We start from the raw sequence: 25127 nt of genomic DNA on the forward strand, positions 1-25127 counted from the left end.
CTGCACTGGGGTCCAAGTCCAGCTCTACTGAAGTTCACAAGGAATCAAAAGGTCCAGTGCAGCCATTTTTATCTCAATATCAAATCGTTTCTGGGTAACAATTAGGTCCCTTACTGTGATTTTGTTTAAAATTATAATGGTCAAAATTGCTTCTTAGCAAAGAGTAATTTCTCATATTCACAATTTCACAGTATTATTCCAACCTCATAGTGTGGGAAAAAAAAAAATATATATATATATATACACACAAGACAATCACGTTTTTCCCTGCACTGGGCCTTTTAAGAGGTTCATTTAATTAAGTCTGTGCGATATCCAAACACACCTGTTCCCACATGACAATTAAACGGTATACAATATATATATTTGTGCAAAACTGTCCCCTAAGGCTCACATCTGCCAAAGTTAAATTAAATCTTGCACGTTAATAGACCAATGCAAATATTACTCCTAGGCTATGATGTCATGTCTCCTACAACTTTCAAAAATCATATTTAACGACATGATGCAGTTCAATGAATCGAAATTCCCGTTGATCTTATTTGCGTAAAACTGAGCAAAGACATTTTTGTGTAGTCCCTTAATGTGATTGACCAATGTAGGCTTATTAGTGTGTTTACGCCAGTGGCGATTGATGGTGTTAGTGGCCTTGTGTGCCACTATGATGGGTTATTCCAGAGTCTGTGATGAGCGCTGCGGTCGGTAGGTGTCTGTATGATAATAAGTTAGTGCGCACGGCGTGCATGCAGTCAGTCTCTGATGGAACTCAGTGGAATACAGACTGGTGCCGCAACTGAGGCAGAAGTCGGGACAATTTCACTTCAATTTTGAGTTTATTACTCAATTTTATATGATATTTTATTTTCTCTCACTTCAAGGGTGATCACACTCCGTTAAGACTGGGAAACAATAATGACAGTGTATTCACACGTTGGACAATACATAGTCTGACTCTATCAGAAAGCATAAGAGGAAGAGAAAGCACTGAATAATTTTCTGTGCTCTATCAATCTACAGTCAATTATTTGTTCCAAGAAAACGAGCAGTGTTGCGTTTGTGTGCGCGTGGATTTAATTGTCGGATATCTATCACTGTGTCAAGCAATATTGGACCAGTCCTACACACATCTAGGCTGTGTTGATGTCGCCCGCGGACAGACGCACCGCTGGATTGTAGCAGTGCCGATGGATTAAAGGGCAACCTTAAAACATTTGGAGGGCGCGAAGGTAGCGGGCAGCAGGTATGAAAATCATGATTTTAGCATACTTGGTCAATTTTGTGCGCCCTTTAAACCATTGTGGTTCAAGTCCCTCTGGAGCTTTTCTGTAGTGTCTGGCTTGACCTTTCAGTAAGAGTCAATGAGGCATCCTCGCTACTGACACTTTTTTTCTTTAGTGTGCTACAATATAATTAGTCTACAAGGAGCTCACCTTCTAGGAGCACATGCCATTTTCAACATCTAGTTTTGATTTACAGTTGATTGGGTTGTCAACTAACTTGAATTCAATGTGAATTAAACAATGTCACCATGTCATTGGATATAGGTTAAAAGTTGGGTGAAAAAAAGAGGACCTTTCCTTAGTCAATTACTTTTTGCAAATCCTATCAGTTTTCCACCTTGATTCAACGTCATCACATTTGTTATTGTTGAAATGATGTGGAAACAACGTTGATTCAACCACTTTTTTTTCCCCCAGTGGGCAATCTCAAGAAGTTCTTAACTTGAATCTCATCAATATCCAATCAGGTCTGAAATAATTCGCGCGATAATGACTGGGTTCGTTTTAGTCTTGATGTTGATCATACTAGCTCACAGCACGAGTTTAATTGCCAGTCAATCGCCCTCATCTCGAGAAAGTGCACCTCGAATGATGTGTGGACCAGCATTTATTAGGCTATGCCAACAGCATCCGCTCATTATTTATTTTCTCTAGATCAAAAGTTTAACCACTGAAGTTTCTGGCATCATTGTAACTATTTAGATTATAATTACAAATTAGACATCCCTTAGTCCTTATGTCCCCTAAATATGGTTCAACTGTCAAATTAGTTTGTCTATTTGGTCTTGGGGCCGTTAATAAGGGAAAACTATATATGGTGATTCTCCATCCACTCATTTTATGCACAGACATCCATTAGTCTGCCGACAGTGCAACCATTGTTTATTCAGTGGGCTGCCATACAAGTCAGAGTTGCTGCTTCAACATTGGTCCACTGTCAAGGTCCAATACTAAATAGGCTTGTAAATTCACAGGCTGAAAGCATCAGAAGGGCAAGTGTGTCCTCTGGATAGTCATGCAACCTAATGACTAGCTGTTAAACCCAAGACAGTATACCAGAACAAAAGCATAGGGGATTTATGTAGGCCAACTTAAATCTATGATGGCATTTAAAAACAACAGGGATGCAAAACTACAAACATGCTCTCTCACTGTGGAGAAGCCAAATGTGTTTTGGTCTTATCAAAACCTGGGTTTTCAATCAAATAGGTTGTCCGTCTCTTTCTATTTTTATGTGTGCCTGCACCTTACACCCCTCCATACCAATTCAGAGGCACTAGGTGTTCTTGCATCACCACCAGGAGCGTAAAGATTTACTGAGAGGCTTGGTATAAAATGGACTTCAAAATGTGGTCTCATCCTACTGGCAGCCATGGCAAGCTAATGACAGCCTTGATACTTACCATGATACACTATAAATGATATCAAGTAAATGTGGAGTCTGAAGAGCATTGTGGTGTTCAGGTATGACATTATCATAAATCTCAGTCAGTAGAATATCTAAGCTGTTTGTCAGGCTGCTACTTCTTAAAATATCCCATATTTGTATCTCTCCTGCTCATCTCGTCTCACACTGACTAATCAGATGACATGAGCATTTGTCACCAGTGACAATTATATTACACCTCAGGGAGAGGGCATACGGATTTCAAAGACAGGAAGAATTTGCACTCGCAGGAGGACGAACACACACGTTAGTGAACACGCACACACAGGTGCATGCATAGTAGTTAATCAACATCAATAACATCTACTGATAACTGCCTCAACTCCCTCAGACAGACAATTGATGGGTACATCCCTGGCTCTTATCAGACTGGCTACACTGTGAGGGGACATATCACAGAGGAATGCCCTCTCCAGCTGGGTGACCTGGTGCCAACTGTCTGCAGCTGTCTGGCCAGAGCCGGATGATGATTCTCCAATGTCACATCCCTGGTGTGTACTGTGCCCTTTCCCATTCAGGGCATTACCATTGATCCATCTATCTATGAATTTGAGAGTGGTTACATTTCCCTCAGCTCATTCCTTTATTTTATCAAATAAAGTGGCAGGGGTTAGACTGTTGAAATGACAGATTAGGCCTTTAAATGAGCAAAATGTCTTATTGGTGGGTTATGAACCCTACATTGACCTGCTGCTATATTAACCCATAAACCATTGTGGTTCAAGTCCCTCTGGAGCTTTTCTGTAGTGTCTGGCTTGACCTTTCAGTAAGAGTCAATGAGCCATCTGAGTTCAGGGGTTCCCAAAGTGGAGTCTGAGGAGATACTGCAAAAAACGTTGAAATAAATAGACTAGAATTCCCACCCTAGTCACACCCTGGCCTAACCAAAATAGAGAATAAAAGCCTCTCTATGGCCAGGGCGTGACAGCTCTTTTCCTCTGCCCTATGGCAAAATGTGTAGAATTGCAAGAAATTAGTTTTAAAACTGCAAAATGTTCTCTCTGATTCCAGAGAATGTCAAATGTTCTTTCTCAGGGTCCGAGACTTGATTAGTCTGGCCATGCACTGCAGAAGTCATAGTAAAACTGCTTGTATGCTATTTTAGTCACACTCTAAATAGGAGTTGTGTTCTTGTATTCTGAGAGGGTCCCTGATATATTTGCTATCACAAAAGGTGTCCCGGATGCAAAACAAGATTGGGAACCCTTCTCCTAGTTCACTGACAGCAACCTTTTGACGACGTGCTGATGTTTAGTTTTGGTGGTTCAGCTGACATTTCTGAGCTGTAAAACTCATTCCATGGTCACAGATTGATAAGGGTCACAGGTACATGACCTATAGTCCTAATGGTGATTCTATAAAATCAATACATTTTGGATTTCATCTAGTAGACAATTTCTCTAATCAGGCCTAGATTACTTGGGTAGAATATCCTTCAGAAGGACACACAGACAAACTAAATAGATGTAGCCTATGACCTTAAGTACTTTTGTCACAACTTTTAATATCATTGTGACATATCCATGTTGTCACTTGAAAGACATTATAATGTGATACATTTTATATTACTCCGCAAAGAGAGAACCTATACTGTAGCTCTCGACTGTTCTGGGCTCCATTTTCTTTGTGATCAAAACAAAAGACTTCAGAGGCCAAGCTCTCGCTCCTTTCTCCAGAAACTATAGAAATGTATGAAAAAAAATTGGTCGTTGATTGGCACCCGCTGTGCCTGCGTTTGATGTAAGTCGGCAGCGAGGGCTTTTTTCCCCTCTTTCTCTGCCTGCCCCATTCTTTTTGATCAGCCTTTTCCAATTGGAGTTTAAACAAATTCAACAGCCGCAGAATAAATAAGAGAGCAGAAATGCCAAAATAACAGCAAGTCCCGCCCCTCACCACCTTCCCTATCTAACACAACCCCCCCACACACACTCTTAACATACACCTCATAGATGTTATTTCCCTCTCTCCTACTCTCTCCCCCTTGCTCTCTATCCAATCTTCCATTTGTGGGCTTTGGCACTGTAGTGCCAGGGTTTTGATAGGTCCTCTCAGGATCCATTTGCCAATACCGTGCGGATGCGTTCGTTAGCATCATGTCTGCCTTCGTTAGTCTTTGTTTAGAGGCGGAAGGCTTTGTTCCTTTTCCAATTTAACACATTGTCCGTGGTGTTTTCGACAATGTTCGCATCTCTCTGCCTTCTCCATCTCTTTTGCGCTCTCTCACTCTTTTATTATCTCTCTCATTCTCTCTTTCCCCTCTTGTCTCTGGAGAGGTACATTGTATATTTCACCATCAAATAATACAGAGTGAAGCACAGCTGTTTGGCACTGTGTTGTGCATCACATGCTTCTATAAGTGGTGGTTTCAATTTAGTAGGAGGAAAGAGGTTTATAGTAGGATTAGCTATTGTGAAATATAGAGCATTTCACCATGCTTTGAGTCACTTCCTGTTTGTGTGTTCTACTGACTAAAGGGTACTACATTGGCCTATCAAACTGGCCCTGTGAATCGTCTGTTTACTGTGGATGGTGATGGTTTTAAGTGGGTGGCCGAGAAGGTCTTTGCCGTTGTCAACATTTCAGCAATTGAGATGTGAGGCCGCTACCTTTTTAGACTCACAGACAACATTACTTACACAATTATAAAACAGTAGGTTATTGAACTTGATGCTCTTCTAAGTTCCATGTTGTTGACCAAGCCCACTGGGCAAAAACGGGTTGAATCAACATTGTTTCCACGCACTTTTAACCAAAAATGAAATGTGATGACATTGAATCAATGTGAAAAACTGATTGGATTTTCAAAAAGTCATCAGTGTAAGGGAATTTCGTATTTTTTTCACCCAAATTTTAACCTAAATCTAATGACAAGGTGTTTGGTTGAATTCACGTTAGTTGACAACTCAACCAAATGTAAATCAAAACTAGACGTTGAATTGACGTCAGTGCCCAGTGGGATGCTTCATTACGGATTCCATGCTCATTACATGCGGACTCCATGTGTGCACACCAATCGAACATACTGTATGTATAACCTCTCCCTTTCTCTATACTTGTGATTGTCTTCGAAGATGGCTGGCAGCCATTGCTGTCCCAGAATCCTTCTCTTCTGGTGCGGTGGCTCTCACATCCCCCCCCCCCCCTCTTCCACCCCCTCCTTCATGGGCTGTCCTCCAGCCGTCTGTGATCCTGTTTCACACCGCTGGTCTGCGTCCGCCTTTTCCCCACCAAGGCCGTTTTATCTCTCCTGCAGGGTCTTAGCAGGGCTCTGCGTGTGGCCCAGTGGCTTAAAAACATGCGGCCTTCACGCAGCTTGCCAGCAAGGCCCAGAGAAGTCGCCACAAATACCAATACACTTTTGACAGTAGGAAGAAAACTCTTTTCATTGCTTTTTGTTGGTTTGTGGGGCAAATCTGTAGCTACATCAAACTGTTGTTTACCAGTAGGTCTCTGGCTCTTCAGAACTGACAGCATTAATCCTTTGAGCTAAAGCCATGGTTATAGCTCCTGGAGGCAATTGCTGTCTTTAGGTCAAAGACAAGGTGACATCACAACCTCCAGGCTGTCAATACCTGACGAGAGATTTAGACTAGCGCCCTTTACAAATGTCTGGCATCACACATACCTTCAACATAACGTTGAAATAGTGCAAATAGTTTAGTGCAAATAGTTTAGCAGATAGCTTACTTCCTGTTCAAGTAAAATACATGTGTATTTGTAACATGCTTTGTAGACAACAGGTGTAGACTAACAGGGAAAGGCTACTTACAGGTCCTTTTCCAACAATGCAGAGGTAAAAAATAAGATTAAAAGGAATACACGGTGAATAAGGAATATAAATAACATGTAAAAATTATAATGACTATATACAAGGAGTGAAACAGTAACATGGCTATATACAGGGAGTAGAACAATAACATGGCTATATACATGGATTAGAACAATAACATGGCTATATACATGGATTAGAACAATAACATGGCTATATACAAGGAGTGAAACAATAACATGGCTATATACAAGGAGTGAAACAATAACATGGCTATATACAAGGAGTGAAACAATAACATGGCTATATACAGGGATTAGAACAATAACATGGCTATAAACATGGATTAGAACAATAACATGGCTATATACAAGGAGTGAAACAATAACATGGCTATATACAGGGATTAGAACAATAACATGGCTATATACATGGATTAGAACAATAACATGGCTATATACATGGATTAGAACAATAACATGGCTATATACAGGGAGTGGAACAATAACATGGCTATATACAGGGAGTGGAACAATAACATGAATATATACAGGGATTAGAACAATAACATGGCTATATACAGGGAGTGGAACAATAACATGACTATATACATGGAGTGGAACAATAGCATGACTATATACAGGGTGTAGAACAATAGCATGACTATATACAGGGAGTGGAACAATAACATGACTATATACAGGGAGTGGAACAATAACATGGCTATATACAAGGAGTGAAACAATAACATGGCTATATACAAGGAGTGAAACAATAACATGGCTATATACAGGGAGTGGAACAATAACATGACTATATACAGGGAGTGGAACAATAACATGACTATATACAGGGAGTGGAACAATAACATGTCTATATACAGGGAGTGTAACAATAACATGGCTATATACAAGGAGTGAAACAATAACATGGCTATATACAAGGAGTGAAACAATAACATGGCTATATACAAGGAGTGAAACAATAACATGGCTATATACAAGGAGTGAAACAATAACATGGCTATATACAAGGAGTGAAACAATAACATGGCTATATACATGGATTAGAACAATAACATGGCTATATACAAGGAGTGAAACAATAACATGGCTATATACAGGGATTAGAACAATAACATGGCTATATACATGGATTAGAACAATAACATGGCTATATACAAGGAGTGAAACAATAACATGGCTATATACAGGGATTAGAACAATAACATGGCTATATACATGGATTAGAACAATAACATGGCTATATACAGGGAGTGGAACAATATCATGAATATATACAGGGATTAGAACAATAACATGGCTATATACAGGGAGTGGAACAATAACATGATTATATACAGGGAGTGGAACAATAACATGGCTATATACAAGGAGTGAAACAATAACATGGCTATATACAGGGAGTGGAACAATAACATGACTATATACAGGAAGTGGAACAATAACATGACTATATACAGGGAGTGGAACAATAGCATGACTATATACAGGGTGTGGAACAATAACATGACTATATACAGGGAGTGGAACAATAACATGGCTATATACAGGGAGTGGAACAATAACATGGCTATATACAGGGAGTGGAACAATAACATGGCTATATACAGGGAGTGGAACAATAACATGGCTATATACAGGGAGTGGAACAATAACATGGCTATATACAGGGAGTATAACAATAACATGGCTATATAGAAGGAGTAGAACAATAACATGGCTATATACAGGGAGTGGAACAATAACATGACTATATACAGGGATTAGAACAATAACATGGCTATAGACAGGGAGTAGAACAGTAACATGGCTTTCTACAGGGAATAGAAGTACCAAGTCGAGGTAATTGAGGTAGCCCTGTACTCTACATACAGTATAGGTAAGAGTAAAGTGACTAAGCAACAAGGATAGATAATAGACAACAGCAGCAGTGAGTGTGTGTGTGTGGGGCGTCCGTATACATGTGTGTGGGCGTAAGTATTGTGTGTGTTTTGGGGTGTCAGTGTAAGTACTGTATGTATGAATGTTTGGGTAGTGGCCAGTGTGTGTCCATAGAGTCAGTGCAAGAGAGTTGGTGCAAAAAAAAGGGTCAATGCATTTAGTCCTGATAGCCATCTGATTAGGGATTTAGCTGTCTTGTTTAGAGGTCTTATGGCTTGGGGGTAGCAGCTGTTCAGGGTCCTGTTGGTTCCAGACTTGGTACAATGGTACCACTTGCCATGCGGTAGCAGTGAGAACAGTCTGTGGCTTGGGTGGCTGAAGAGGTCCTGGATGGCAGGGAGCTCCGCCACAGCGATGTACTGGGCTGTACACACTACCCTTTTTAGCGCCTTGTGGTCGGATACCAAGCAGTTGCAATACCAAGTGGTGGTGTAGCTGTAGAACTTTGAGGATCTGGGGGCCCACGGCAAATCTTTACAAGCTCGAGGGGGAAGAGGTGTGGTCATGCCCTCTTCACGGGGGGGGGGAGAGTCGTTGTAGTGCACTCTTTAAGGCTGTGTTTGTGTGTTTGGACCATGATAGATCCTTAGTGTTGTGGACACAGAGGAACTTGAAACTCTTGACCCGCTCCACTAACGCCCTGTTGATGTGAATGAGGGCATGCTCAGCCTTCCATTTCCTGTAGTCTACGATCAGCTCCTTTGTCTTGCTGACGTTAAGGGAGAGGTTGTTGCCCTGGCACCACACTGCCAGGTCTCTAACCTCCTCCCTATAGGCTGTCTCATTGTCGTTGGTGATCAGGCCTACCACTGTCTTGTCATCTTCAAACTTAATAATGGTGTTGGAGTCGTGTACGTCCACGCAGTGGAGGGTGAACAGGGAGTACAGGAGGGAACTAACCACCCACCCCTGTGGGGGCCCCTTGTAAAGGGTCAGCGTGGCGCATGTATTGATGCTTACCCTCACCACCTGGGGCCAAGCCCATCAGGAAGACCAGGATCCAGTTGCAAAGGGGGGTGTTCTGTCCCAGGGTCCATTGCTTAGTGATAACCTTCAATTTTTATTATACCTCTACAATTGATCAGAGGGAAAAAAAACAAGTAATTAAAATAAAATCTCTAAAAGATAGGTGTCTTCAATGAACCATTTCTGTGGATTTTGATGTGCGCTTGGAGTCATTGTGTTGCTGGGAGATCCACTTGTTGATCATGTCAAGTCTGTCAGGTTGGATGGGAAGCATCGCCGCACAGCTATTTTCAGGTAATTCCAGAGATGTTCGATCGGGTTCAAGTCCGGGCCTTCAGAGACATGTTCCAAAGCCACTTCTGTGTTGTCTTGGCTGTGTGCTTAGGGTTTTTGTCCTGTTGGAAGGTGAAACATTACCCCAGTCCTAGTGTCTGAGCGCAATGGTGCAGATCTCTCTGTACTTTGCTTTCCCTCGGTGAAGCATGGTGGTGGCAGCATCATGCTGTGGGCAGTTGTAATGAACATGATGGGTGACAGAGAGAAGGTCATACACAGGGGGTCCAAACTAGACAAAAGTACAGGCAGGGAAAAGGCTAGTGATGTCGTCCGGGAGATCAGGCAATAGGTTGATAACAGGCTAAAGTACAGGCAGGGAATAGGCAAAAGGCGTTGTTAGTGAGGCAGGCAGGGAATAGGTGTTGTTAGTTTTTGCCTGTCTCACTATCACACACGGGAGGATTAAATTACAGGAAAAACAGAGCTCCAACTAGAAGTGTGTCACAAAACAAACAATACTTCACAATGATCGGGTGCAAAAACACTAAATAGTGTGTGATAATGACATACAGGTGTGTGAACAGGTGATCAGAATTCAGGTGATTGGGATCTGGAGAGTGAGTTCAGGGATCGATGTGTTTGAGAGTGTGAGCTGGAGAATGGGCTGGAAAGTGAGCTGCGTTCAGGGGATCTATGTGTTTGAGAGTGTGAGTTGGAAGCAGACGTTATAGTACCCAGGGGGCCTCCCCCAGGAACGTGGAGCTTGGCAGTCAGGACGGTTATGGTGGAAAGCCAGGATCACGGCTGGGTCGAGGATGCCCTGAGACCCAGGACCATTCTTCGGGTCCATACCCCTCCCAATCCACCAGGTAGTGGATGCGACCACCCAGGCGCTTGGAGTCAAGGAGGGCTTGGACCGCACAAGCTGGTGCACCGCCGGTGTCAAGGGACACGTGGAAGGATGAGGAGATCCGGTAATGGCGGGGCAACTGGAGATGGTAGGTGACAGGATTGATGCGGTGTTATTTTGAAGGGACCTATGAACCGAGGACTAAACTTTTTGCAGGGATCATGATGCCGGATGTCCTGGGTGGAGAGCCACACACGTTGCCCAGGGTGGAAGAGTTGAGTAGGTCGGCAACGCCGGTCAGCAAACCGTTTCTGGGAGAGGGAAGCTTGATGTAGGTGCAAATCTGCGGTCTCCCAAACCTGCTCACTCCGTCGAAACCACTCCTGGAAAACTTCATTCATGAAGGACTGGAAGACTGTGGGAGGATTGGTGAGACCGTAGGGCATAACCAGGTATTCGTAGTAACCCCTAGCGGTGATTAATGCCATCTTCCGTTCATCTCCAGGTTGTAAGCACTACATAGGTCCAGTTTGGAGTAGATGTAGCCTGTCCAATTTGTTATAGTCCGGCCGGAATCAGAAAAAGGGTGAAGCGATTCTTGATGGTAAGGTCATTGAGGGGTCGGTAAACTATGCAGGGACGGAGACTAGCATCCTTATTTTTCACAAAAAAGAAACTGGTTGCAGCCAGAGATGTGGATGGACGGATGAATCCCATGTCAGGGCCTCTTCGATAAAGGTGTCCATAGCCTCATTCTCTGGAATGGAAAAGGGATAGATCCGACCCTTAGAGGGTGAGGCCCCAGAAAGGAGGTTGATTGTGCAGTCCTCCGGGCGATGTGGGGGCAAAATGGAGGCCTTTTTCTTGCTGAAGACACTCTGGAACTGGGCATATACAGGTGGGATGTGGGTTGGAATGGCAGACTCCGATCCTTCTGTAAAGGTGGTTCGACATGGTAGATTGAAGCAGTTCTTAAAACAGGCGGGAGACTATGACAGCAGTTCCCCTTGCCGCCAGGAGATCGTAAAGGGTTAGCCAAAGGTGACCGAGGATGAGGGCTTCTTTAGGCGAAGACAACACCATTAACTGAATGACCTCAGAGTGAAGGAGGCCAATCTGAAGGGTGATACTTTTGGTCATGTGAGTCACAAGACCAGTCCCGAGAGGTTGTCCGCGCATTAATCCTAAAGGGAGGATTAACAGGGATTAGTTTGACAAACTGTTTTGCTAATTGTTCGTCAATGAATTTACCTGCGGCCCCCAAGTCAACTGAGTGACCCCATTTGCAGAAAGAAGAGCCGGGATACCAAACTGCCTTTTGGTAATATTCAAAAATGTAGAGATACTTACCCGGGTGGAAGTGGGGGGGTTGTAGTCACCCTTTCGTGGGGGGCGAATGGCACTGCTATTGAGTAGGAGGTTACTCCACAATAGAGTCACAGGTTTTCACGTAACCTCCGATGTCTCTCGGCAGGCGTGAGAGGAGCGCGGCCGAGTTGCATGGGTTCGGGGCTATTAGACCGTGGTGGACGAGAGACCAGTAGGTTGCCAATGGATAAGGACATCTGGATGTATTGGTTTAGGTCCGTTAAATCTCCTTTGCAGGCCAGTTCGGTCTGTAACATCCAATTAAGACTCCACTGGTAGACTGTAAGGAGAGCTGGTTCCCTCCATCCACTGTCGGCAGCCATGGTGTGGAACTCCAGGGCATACTCAATGGTGGAGCGACGGGCCTGTTGCAGCTCACATAACAGGTCCCCGGTGTGACCACCTGAAATTGAATGGTCGAACACCTCCTGCTTGGAAACGTGATTCAGAGGACAGATCAGAACTTTGAGCAGCCCATAGGGCTGTGACCCAATCCAGAGCTTTGCCTGTGAGTAGGGAGATGAAGTCCACCCTGTCTTTGTCAGAGGTGAAGTCAGCGGGGTGATGGTCTATGTACAGGTTACATTGCATGAGAAATCCTTGACATTTCCCTGGGGACCTGTCGTATTTATTAGGCATGGATATGTGGGAGATGAATGAGAGGAGGCTGTGGCACCTGATATTGGTGAAGGAGGAATGGACTGGCGAAGGAGTTCATCGATTCGTTCCTCCTATCGGGCTAGACGTAGCTGCAGCTCCGCTGAATCCATCTGTCGTTTTTGGTGATGTATTCTGTAATGAACACGATGGAAGACAGAGAGCTGGTTTCAAGCGCAGGGCGCAGCAGGTGTTTATTATTAAAGGACCACGGGAGGAGGCAGGTAGCTGGGTCCAGGGGTAGGCAGAAGATCATACACAGGGGGTCCAAACTAGGCAACAGTACAGGCAGGGAAAAGGCTAGTAACGTCATCCGGGAGATCAGGCAATAGGTTGATAACAGGAAATCCAATAGGCTAAAGTACACTAGGGAAGAGGCAAAAGGCGTCGCAGGCAAAAACTGTCATACACAGGAAGATTAAACAGAGCTCCGACTAGAAGTGTGTCATAAAGCAAACAATACTTCACAAAGATGGGGTGCAAAGAACTGAACTTAATAGTGTGTGATAATGACATACAGGTGTGTGAACAGGTGATCAGAATTCAAATGATTGGGATCTGGAGAGTGAGCTGCGTTCAGGGTATTTACAGTGCCTTGCGAAAGTATTCGCCCCCCTTGAACTTTGCGACCTTTTGTCACATTTCAGGCTTCAAACATAAAGATATAAAACTGTATTTTTTTGTGAAGAATCAACAACAAGTGGGACACAATCATGAAGTGGAACGACTTTTATTGGATATTTCAAACTATTTTAACAAATCAAAAACTGAAAAATTGTGCGTGCAAAATTATTCAGCCCCGTTAAGTTAATACTTTGTAGCGCCACCTTTTGCTGCGATTACAGCTGTAAGTCGCTTGGGGTATGTCTCTATCAGTTTTGCACATCGAGAGACTGAAATGTTTTCCCATTCCTCCTTACAAAACAGCTCGAGCTCAGTGAGGTTGGATGGAGGGCATTTGTGAACAGCAGTTTTCAGTTCTTTCCACAGATTCTCGATTGGATTCAGGTCTGGACTTTGACTTGGCCATTCTAACACCTGGATATGTTTATTTTTGAACCATTCCATTGTAGATTTTGCTTTATGTTTTGGATCATTGTCTTGTTGGAAGACAAATCTGCGTCCCAGTCTCAGGTCTTTTGCAGACTCCATCAGGTTTTCTTCCAGAATGGTCCTGTATTTGGCTCCATCCATCTTCCCATCAATTTTAACCATCTTCCCTGTCCCTGCTGAAGAAAAGCAGGCCCAAACCATGATGCTGCCACCACCATGTTTGAGAATGGGGATGTTGTGTTGTGGTTGATGAGCTGTGTTGCTTTTACGCCAAACATAACGTTTTGCATTGTTGCCAAAAAGTTCAATTTTGGTTTCATCTGACTAGAGCACCTTCTTCCACATGTTTGGTGTGTCTCCCAGGTGGCTTGTGGCAAACTTTAAACAAGAGCGTCTGCCAAATGACTTAAATGTAAATGTAATGTAAACACGTTTTATGGATATCTTTAAGAAATGGCTTTCTTCTTGCCACTCTTCCATAAAGGCCAGATTGGTGCAATATACGACTGATTGTTGTCCTATGGACAGAGTCTCCCACCTCAGCTGTAGATCTCTGCAGTTCATCCAGAGTGATCATGGGCCTCTTGGCTGCATCTCTGATCAGTCTTCTCCTTGTATGAGCTGAAAGTTTAGAGGGACGGCCAGGTCTTGGTAGATTTGCAGTGGTCTGATACTCCTTCCATTTCAATATTATCGCTTGCACAGTGCTCCTTGGGATGTTTAAAGCTTGGGAAATCTTTTTGTATCCAAATCCGGCTTTAAACTTCTTCACAACAGTATCTCGGACCTGCCTGGTGTGTTCCTTGTTCTTCATGATGCTCTCTGCGCTTTTAACGGACCTCTGAGACTATCACAGTGCAGGTGCATTTATACGGAGTCTTGATTACACACAGGTGGATTGTATTTATCATCATTAGTCATTTAGGTCAACATTGGATCATTCAGAGATCCTCACTGAACTTTTGGAGATAGTTTGCTGCACTGAAAGTAAAGGGGCTGAATAATTTTGTATGCCCAATTTTTCAGTTTTTGATTTGTTAAAAAAGTTTGAAATATCCAATAAATGTCGTTCCACTTCATGATTGTGTCCCACTTGTTGTTGATTCTTCACAAAAAATACAGTTTTATATCTTTATGTTTGAAGCCTGAAATGTGGCAAAAGGTCGCAAAGTTCAAGGGGGCCGAATACTTTCGCAAGGCACTGTATGTGTTTGAGAGTGTGAGCTGGAAAGTGGGCTGGAAAGTGAGCTGCTTTCAGGGGATCTATGTGGTTGAGAGTGTGAGTTGGAAGCAGATGGTACAGCAGTGGTGTAAAGTACTTAAGAAAAATACTTTAAAGTACTACTTTACTATTTTTTTGTGGTATCTTTACTATTTATATTTTTGACAACTTTTACTCCACTACATTCTGTCAGAGTCGTGTGTACAGGTGGCAGGGAAGTCAGGCATAGGAGAATCAAACTGAGTGTAATGGAGTTATTTAAAAGCAATGAACGAAACATACTCCAAACACTAAATGTAACAAATAACAAAAATGGGTACGAGGACCCGACGCACACCAATAGAAGAATATATACAACACTGAAATACAAACAATCTCTGACAAAGACATGAGGGGAAACAGAGAGTTAAATACACAACAGGTAATGAATGGGATTGAAACCAGGTGTGCAGGAAGACAAAACCAATGGAAAATGACAAATAAATCAATGATGGCTAGAGGACCGGTGACGTCGACCTCAGAGCACCCCCCGAACAAGGAGAGACTTCGACTTCGGTAGAAGTCGTGACACGTTCCTAAAGAAAGGAATGTACTTTTTACTCCTTACATTTTCCCTGAAACCCAAAAGTACTCGTTACATTTTGAATTTTTAGCAGGATAGGAAAATGGGTCTAATTCACACACTTATCAAGAGAACATTCCTGGTCATCCCTACTGCCTTTGATCTGGCAGACTCACTAAACACTAATGCTTCGTTTGTAAATTATGTCTGACTGTTGAAGTGTGTCCCTGGCTATCGTAAATATATTAAAAACAAGAAAATAGTGCTGTCTGGGTTGCTTAATATAAGATTTTGAAATGCTTTATACTTTTACTTTTGATACTTAAGAATATTTGGGTGCGGCAGGTAGCCTAGTGGTTAGAGCGTTGGACTAGTAACCAAAAGGTTGCAAGATTGAATCCCTAAGCTGAAAAGGTAAAAATCTGTCATTCTGCTCCTGAACAAGGCAGTTAACCCACTGTTCCTAGGCCATCATTGAAAATAAGAATTTGTTCTTAACTGACTTGCCTAATAAAATAAATATTTAAAACCAAATACTTTTAGACTTTAATTCAAGTACTATTTTACTGGGTGACTTTCTCTTTTACTTGAGTCATTTTCTTTGAAGGTATCTGTACTTTTACTCAAGTAGAAAAATTGGGTACCACTGGCTGTGGGGATGTTTTTCAGCAGCGGAGACTAGTCAGGATTGAGGGAAAGACGAAGGAGCAAAGTACAGAGAGATACTTGATAAAAAACCTGCTCCAGAGCGCTCTGGCACTAGGACTGGGGTAAAGTTTCACCTTCCAATAGGACAAAAACCCTAAACACACAGCTAAGTCAACACAAGAGTGGCTTTGGGAAATGTCTCTGAATGCCCGGACTTGAACCTGATTGAACATATCTGGAATTACCTGAAAATAGCTATGCAGCAACGCTCCCCATTCAACCTGACAGAGCTTGAGATGATCTGCAGAGAAGAATGGGAGAAACTCCCCAAATACAGGTATGCCAAGCTTGTAGCATCATACCCAAGAAGACTCGAGGCTGTAATCGCTGCCAGAGGTGCTTCAACAAAGTACTAAGTAAAGGGTCTGAATACTTATTTCTGTATTTTTTTATTTATACATTTGCAAAAATTTCTAAAAACCTGTTTTTGCTTTGTCATTATGGGGTATTGTGGGTAGATTGATGAGGGATTTAAAAAAAATCTATTTTATAATAAGGCTGTAATATATCAAAATGTGGAAAAAGTCAAGGGTTCTGAAACTAGTCTATTGGCATGCAGGTGGCGCCTAATTGTAGATTTGGAGACCCTAAGATGCGACAGACACATACACACATACATACACACACACACACACACACACACACACACACACACACACACACACACACACACACACACACACACACACACACACACAGAGCCTGGCTTGATCTGGCTCTCTGCCTCCCTCAGGCTATTTAACACGGGGGCTGTAACCTAAAGACTACCCTCAGAGACTGTGGCTTTCAATGTGACCACTTTCCTGCTCTTATCTGGTGAAGAGGCCATTTTAATAGCTTTACAGCCAGTGCTCTATCAGGCAGCCGACTGTAGTGACGATGGAGATAAGGCTGACATGGAGTCAGGCGAGACTAACAGGATAAGAAGACCACAGAAAAACAGGGGGGGTTGAGTCTTCCTCAAGGGAAAACACTGGCCTCAGGAATGCTGAGAAATATTAATAAGAGGACCCCATTCAATTAATTAAAACTAAGTGTTCCTTGGTTACCGGGAACCAGCAAGAATAGCATGAAGTATCTGGTAGTCAAATGCTATGACATAGGGATATAGCAGTCAATGGAATTGGCAGTTAAGTGTTTGTATATTTTGTGTGTGTGCAGGCGTGCTGTGCATGCATGTGTTTGTGTGTGTATTGTAATTTTTTTTAAAGAAAATTGACAAAGTTTTTATTTGTTTTGTCATTTTTTGTTGGGAGGTTTACAGGTCCAATATCAAATTCTATTAATAGATTTTGGCTGCCACTGAAAAGAAAAACAATAGTAAGAAACACAAATGACCATATTGAGGATATTGTAAGTCAAATTGGTAGTTAATGACAAATAAATAAAGAGGTGGGCCTACACCCCCAACTCCATCCACCCCCTCCACATACCACCCCTTCCCCGTGGGCCTGAAAGCAAGGAAAGTAAAAACATATGAGTATACAAAAGAAACTTCAATTTTTCAGGACCCTGTCTTTCAAATTTAATTTGTACAAATCCAAATAACTAAACAGATATTCAATGTAAAGGGTTTAAACACTGTTTCCCATGCTTGTTCAATGAACCATAAACAATTAATGAACATGCACCTGTGGAACGGTCGTTAAGACACTAACAGCTTACAGACGGTAGGCAATTAAGGTCACAGTTATGAAAACTTAGGACACTAAAGAGGCCTTTCTACCGACTCTGAAAAACACCAAAAGAACGATGCCCAGGGTCCCTGCTCATCTAGGTGAACGTGCCTTAGGCATGCTGTAAGGGGGCATGAGGACTGCAGATGTGGCCAGGGCAATAAATTGCCATGTCCGTACTGTGACGCCTAAGACAGCGATACAGGGGGACAGGATGGATAGCTGATCGTCCTCGCAGTGGCAGACCACGTGTAACAACACCTGCACAGGATTGGTACATCTGAACATCACACCTGCGGGACAGGTACAGGATGGCAACAACAACTGCCTGAGTTACGTCAGGAATGCACAATCCCTCCATCAGTGCTCAGACTGTCCGCAATAGGCTGAGAGAGGCTGGACTGCAGGCTTGTAGGCCTGTTGTAAGGCAGGTCCTCACCAGACATCACCGGCAACAGCGTCGCCTATGGGCACAAACTCACCGTCGCGGGACCAGACAGGATGGAAGTTTACATACACCTTAGCCAAATACATTTAAACTCAGTTTCACAATTCCTGACATTTAATCCTAGTAAGAATTCCCTGTCTTAGGTCAGTTAGGATCACCACTTTATTTTAAGAATGTGAAATTTCAGAATAATAGTAGAAAGAGTGATTTATTTCAGTTTTTATTTCTTTCATCACATCCCCAGTGGGTCAGAAGTTTACATACACTCAATTAGTATTTGGTAGCATTGCCTTAATTGTTTAACTTGGGTCAAACTTTTTGAGTAGCTTTCCACAAGCTTCCCACAATAAGTTGGGTGAATTTTGGCCCATTCCTCCTGACAGAGCTGGTGTAACTGAGTCAGGTTTGTAGGCCTCCTTGCTCGCACATGCTTTCTCAGTTCTGCCCACAAATGTTCTATGGGATTGAGGTCAGGGCTTTGTGATGGCCACTCCAATACCTTGACTTTGTTGTCCTTAAGCCATTTTGCCACAACTTTGGAAGTATGCTTGGGGTCATTGTCCATTTGGAAGACCCATTTGCGACCAAGCTTTAACTTCCTGACTGATGTCTTGAGATGTGGCTTCAATATATCCACATAATTTTGCTTTTTTTAAATTTCACCTTTATTTAACCAGGTAGGCAAGTGGAGAAGTTCTCATTTACAACTGTGACTTGGCCAAGATAAAGCAAAGCAGTGTGACACAAACAACAACACAGAGTTACACATGGAATAAACAAATATACAGTCAATAATGCAATAGAGAAAGTCTATATGCAGTGTGTGCAAATGAGGTAGGATAAGGGGTTGAGGCAATAAATAGAACATAGTGGCAAAATTATTACAGTACGGCAAATTAAACACTGGGATGTTCCAACATTTACATTTACATTTAAGTCATTTGGCAGACGCTCTTCCTACCTCATGATGCTATCCATTTTGTAAAGTGCACCAGTCCCTCCTGCAGCAAAGCACCCCCACCACAAGATGCTGCCACCCCCGTGCTTCACGGTTGGGATGGTGTTCTTTGGCTTGCAAGCCTTTCCCTTTTCCACCAAACATAACGATGGTCATTATGGCCAAACATTTATACACTGCTCAAAAAAATAAAGGGAACACTTAAACAACACAATGTAACTCCAAGTCAATCACACTTCTGTGAAATCAAACTGTCCACTTAGGAAGCAACACTGATTGACAATAAATGTCACATGCTGTTGTGCAAATGGAATAGACAACAGGTGGAAATTATAGGCAATTAGCAAGACACCCCCAATAAAGGAGTGGTTCATTTCATTCTAGTGGTAGCATGAGACGGAGTCTACAACCCACACAAGTGGCTCAGGTAGTGCAGCTCATCCAGGATGGCACATCAATGCGAGCGATGGCAAGAAGGTTTACTGTGTCTGTCAGCGTAGTGTCCAGAGCATGGAGGCGCGACCAGGGGACAGGCCAGTACATCAGGAGACGTGGAGGAGGCCGTAGGAGGGCAACAACCCAGCAGCAGGGCAACAACCCAGCAGGAGGACCGCTACCTCCGCCTTTGTGCAAGTAGGAGCAGGAGGAGCACTGCCAGAGCCCTGCAAAATGACCTCCAGGAGGCCACAAATGTGCATGTGTCTGCTCAAACGGTCAGAAACAGACTCCATGAGGGTGGTATGAGGGCCAGACGTCCACAGGTGGGAGTTGTGCTTACAGCCCAACACCGTGCAGGATGTTTGGCATTTGCCAGAGAACACCAAGATTGGCAAATTCGCCACTGGCGCCCTGTGCTCTTCACAGATGAAAGCAGGTTCACACTGTGCACGTGACAGACGTGACAGAGTCTGGAGACGCCGTGGAGAATGTTCTGCTGCCTGCAACATCCTTCAGCATGACCAGTTTGGCGGTGGGTCAGTCATGGTGTGGGGTGGAATTTCTTTGGGGGGCCGCACAGCCCTCCACGTGCTCGCCAGAGGTAGCCTGACTGCGATTAGGTACCGAGATGAGATCCTCAGACCCCTTGTGAGACCATATGCTGGTGCGGTTGGCCCTGGGTTCCTCCTAATGCAAGACAATGCTAGAACTCATGTGGCTGGAGTGTGTCAGCAGTTCCTGCAAGAGGAAGGCATTGGTGCTATGGACTGGCCCGCCCGTTCCCCAGACCTGAATCCAATTGAGCACTTCTGGGACATCATGTCTCGCTCTATCCACCAACGCCACGTTGCACCACAGACTGTCCAGGAGTTGGCGGATGCTTTAGTCCAGGTCTGGGAGGAGATCCCTCCGGAGACCATCCGCCACCTCATCAGGAGCATGCCCAGGCGTTGTAGGGAGGTCATACAGGCACGTGGAGGCCACACACACTACTGAGCCTCATTTTGACTTGTTTTAAAGACATTACATCAAAGTTGGATCAGCCTATAGTGTGGTTTTCCACTTTAATTTTGAGTGTGACTCCAAATCCAGAACTCCATGGGTTGATAAATTTGATTTCCATTGATAATTTTTGCGTGATTTTGTGATTTTGCACATTCAACTATGTGAAGAAAAAAGTAATTAATAAGAATATTTCATTCATTCAGATCTAGGATGTGTTATTTTAGTGTTCCCTTTATTTTTTTGAGCAGTGTATTTTTGTTTCATCAGACCAGAGGACATTTCTCCAAAAAGTATGGTCTTTGTCCACATGTGCAACTGCAAACCTTAGACTGCCTTTTTTTATGGCGGTTTTTGAGCATTGACTTCCTCCATGTTGAGTGGCCTTTCAGGTTATGTCGATATAAGACTCGTTTTACTGTGGATACTGATCATTTTGTACTTGTTTCCTCCAGCATCTTCACAAGGTCCTTTGCTGTTGTTCTGGGATTGATTTGCATTTTTCGCACCAAAGTACGTTCATCTCCAGGAGACATTCCTGAGCGGTATGACAGCTGTGTGGCCCCATGGTGTTTATACTTGTGTACTATTGTTTGTACAGATGAATGTGGTACCTTCAGGCGTTTGGAAATTGCTCCCAAGGATGATCCAGACTTGTGGAGGTCTACAATTTTTTTCTGAGGTCTTGGCTGATTTCTTTTGATTTTCCCATGACGTCAAGCAAAGAGGCACTGAGTTTGAAGGTAGGCCCTGAAATACATCCACAGGTACACCTCCAATTGACTCAAATGATGTCAATTAGCCTATCAGAAGCTTCTAAAGCCATGACATAATTTTCTGGAATTTTCCAAGCTGTTAAAAGGCACAGTCAAATTGGTGTATGTAAACTTCTGACCCACTGGTATTGTGATACAGTAAATTATAAGTGAAGTCATCTTTTCTGTAAACAATTGTTGGAAAAAGTACTTGTGTCATGCACAAAGTAGATGTCCTAACCGACTTGCCAAAACTATAGTTTGTTAATAACTTCTTATGTCTGCAGGGCAGTATTGAGTAGCTTGGATGAAAGGAGCCCAGAGGTAGAAAACACTATGAAGTTTCTAAAACTGTTTGAATGATGTCTGTGAGTATAATAGAACTCATATGGCAGGCAAAAACCTGAGAAGAAATCCAAACAGGAAGTGGGAAATCTGAGGTTGGTCGATTTTCAACCCAGCCCCTATTGAATACACAGTGGGATATTGGTTATGTTGCACTTCCTAAGGCTTCCACCAGATGTCAACCGTCTTTAGAAACTTGAATGAGGATTCTCCTGTGTTGTGGAGCCGGATGGGAGCTGTTTAGTCAGTGGTCTGGCAGAGAGCCAGGTCCTGGTCACCCGCATTTCACATGATAGCGACATGCATTCCATGGCTTTCCTACAGACAATGGAATTCTCCGGTTGGAACGTTATTGAAGATTTATGATAACAACTACCAAAAGATTGATTCTATACCTAGTTTGACAAGTTTCTTCGACCTGTAATAACTTTTTGAAGTTTTCGTCCGCCGTTCGGTTGGACCTGCACGAGCGTTTGGAAAACGCTACAAAAGTAGCTACTTGGACATAAATAATGGACATTATCGAACAAATCAAGCATTTATTGTGGAACAAGGATTCATGGGAGTGCATTCTGATGAAGATCGTCAAAGATAAGGAAATATTTATATGTTATTTCTGATTTCTGTTGACTCCAACATGGCGGATACATTTTTTTTCTTCTTCTGAGCACCGTCTCAGATTATTGCATGGTTTGCTTTTTCCTTAAAGTTTTTTTGAAATCTGACACAGTGGTTGCATTAAGGAGAGGTATTTCCATGTCTAACAATTGTATTTATCGACATTTATAATGAGTATTTCTGTAAAATGATGTGACTCTGCAATATCACCGGATGTTTTTGGAACTAGTGAATGTAACGTGCCAATGTATACTGAGATTTTTTAAATATAAATAGGAACTTTATCAAACAAAACATTCATGTATTGTGTAACATGAAGTCCTAGGAGTGTCATCTGATGAAGATCATCAAAGGTTAGTGATTCATTTTATCTCTATTTATGCTTTTTGAGACTCCTCTCTTTGACTGGAAAAATGGCTGGGTTTTTCTGTGAGTTGGTGGTGACCTAATATAATCGTTTGTGGTGCTTTCACTGTATAATCGGACACTGTGGTGGGATTAACAACAAGATTACCTTTAAAACGGTATAAAATACATGTATGTTTGAGGAATTTTAATTATGGGATTTCTGTTGTTTTGAATTTGGCGCCCTGCACTTTCACTGGCTGCTGTCATATCGATCCCGTTAACGGGATTGCAGCCCTAAGAAGAAATTTGTGGAGTGGTTGAAAAACAAGTTTTAATGAATCCAACCTAAGTGTATATAAACTTCCGACTTCAACTGTATACATTCCACCTATAAGACCATATGATCTGGGAACTGTACATGGAACAGATATCTTGGTGTCATTATACTCCTTATAGTGTGCTCTAAAATACCAGCCAAAGGTTTTAGAACATCTACTCATTCAAGGTATTTCTTTATTTTTACTCTTTTCTACATTGTAGAATAATAGTGAAGACATCAACTATGAAATAACACATATGGAATCATGTTTTAACCAAAACAGTGTTAAACAAATCAAAACATATTTTATATTTGAGATTCTTCAAATAGCCACCCTTTGCCTTGATGACAGCTTTGCACACTCAACCAGCTTCACCTGGAATGTTTTTCGAACAGTCTTGAAGGAGTTCCCATCTTTGCTGAGCACTTGTTGGCTGCTTTTCCTTCACTGTGCAGTCAAACTCATCCCAAACCATCTCAATTGGGTTGAGGTTGTTTGATTGTGGAGGCCATGTCATCTGATGCAGCACTCAATCACTCTCCTTAGTCAAATAGCCCTTACACTGAATAGAGGTATGTTTTGGGTAATGATTTGCTCAAACGCATTAGTAAGGAAAGAAATTTCACAACTTAACTTTTAACAAGGCACAACTGTTAATTGAAATTCATTCCAGGTGACTACCTCATGAAGCTAGGAAGAGTCTTGATGGTTCCAAACTCCTTACATTTAAGAATGATGGAGGTCACTGTGTTCTTGGGGACCTTCAAGGCTGCAGAAATGTTGTGGTACCATTCCTCAGATCTGTGCCTCGACACAATCCTGTCTCAGAACTCTATGGACAATTCCTTTGACCTCATGGCTTGGTTTTTGCTCTGAAATGCACTGTCAACAGTGGGACCGTATATAGACAGGTGTGCCTTTCCAAATCATGTCCAATCAATTGAATTTACCACAGGTGGACTTCAATCATGTTGTAGAAACATATTAAGGATGATCAATGAAAACAGGATGCTCCTGAGCTCAATTTTGTGTCTCATAGCAAAGGATATGAATACTTATGTAAATTAGGTATTTCTGTTTTTTGTTTGTAATAAAGTAGCAAAATGTATAAAAACCCGTTTTGTCATTGTCATTATGGGGTATTGTCTGTAGATTTCTGAGGATTTTGTTTTATTTAATCCATTTAGATTAAAGCTGTAACGTAACAAAGTGTAGAAAAAGTCAAGGGGTCTGAATACTTTCCAAAGGCACTGTATATACTACATGAGCAAAAGTATGTGGACACCTGCTTGTTGAACATCTCATTCCAAAATCATGGGCATTAATATGGAGTTGGTCCCCCCTTTGGTGCTAAAACATTCTCCACTCTTCTGGGAAGGCTTTCTACTACATGTTGGAACATTGCTCCGGGGACTTGCTTCCATTCAGCCACAAGAGCATTACTGAGGTGAGGCACTGATGTTGGACGATTAGGCCTAGCTCACAGTCAACATTCCAATTAATCCCAAATGGGGTTGATGTCAGGGCTCTGTGCAGGCCAGTCAAGTTCTTCCACACCAATCTCAACAAACTATTTCTGTATAGACCTCACTTTGTGCATGGGGGCATTGTCATGCTGTAACAGGAAAGGCCTCCTCCAAACTGTTGCCGCAAAGTTGGAAGCACAGAATTGTTTAGAATGTCATTGTGTACTGCAGTGTTAAGATATCCCTTCACGGGTCCTAACCATGAAAAACAGACCCAGACCATTATTCCTCCTCCACCAAACTTTACAGTTGGCACTATGCACTCGGTCAGGTAGCTTTCTCCTGGCATCTGCCAAACCCAGATTTGTCCGTGGTGAAGCGTGATTCCTCACTCCAGAGAATTTCCACTGCTCCAGAGTCCAATGGCGGCGAGCTTTACACCACTCCAGCCAACGCTTTGTATTGCGCATGGTGATCTTAGGCTTGTGTGCGGCTGCTTGGCCATGGAAACCCCTTTCATGAAGCTCCTGACGGACAGTTCTTGTGCTGATGTTACTTCCACAGGTAGTTTGGAACTCAGTAGTGAGTGTTGCAACCGAGGACAGACAAATCAAATTACGCGCTATGCGTT

General features: G+C 42.7%; 1 protein-coding gene across 1 annotated transcript in view; it reads left to right on the forward strand.

The window, feature by feature from the left end:
- The first annotated feature begins 775 nt into the window (after positions 1–775).
- LOC135515309 (chemokine-like protein TAFA-2) overlaps positions 776–25127 on the forward strand; it is a 58974-nt gene continuing 34622 nt past the window's right edge. The window contains exon 1 of the mRNA XM_064938996.1: positions 776–1240. The gene's annotated coding sequence lies outside the window, so the exon portion shown is untranslated. The remainder of the gene's footprint in view (positions 1241–25127) is intronic.

The sequence above is a fragment of the Oncorhynchus masou genome, chromosome 27, assembly GCF_036934945.1.
Source record: "Oncorhynchus masou masou isolate Uvic2021 chromosome 27, UVic_Omas_1.1, whole genome shotgun sequence".
Classification (NCBI taxonomy): domain Eukaryota; kingdom Metazoa; phylum Chordata; class Actinopteri; order Salmoniformes; family Salmonidae; genus Oncorhynchus; species Oncorhynchus masou.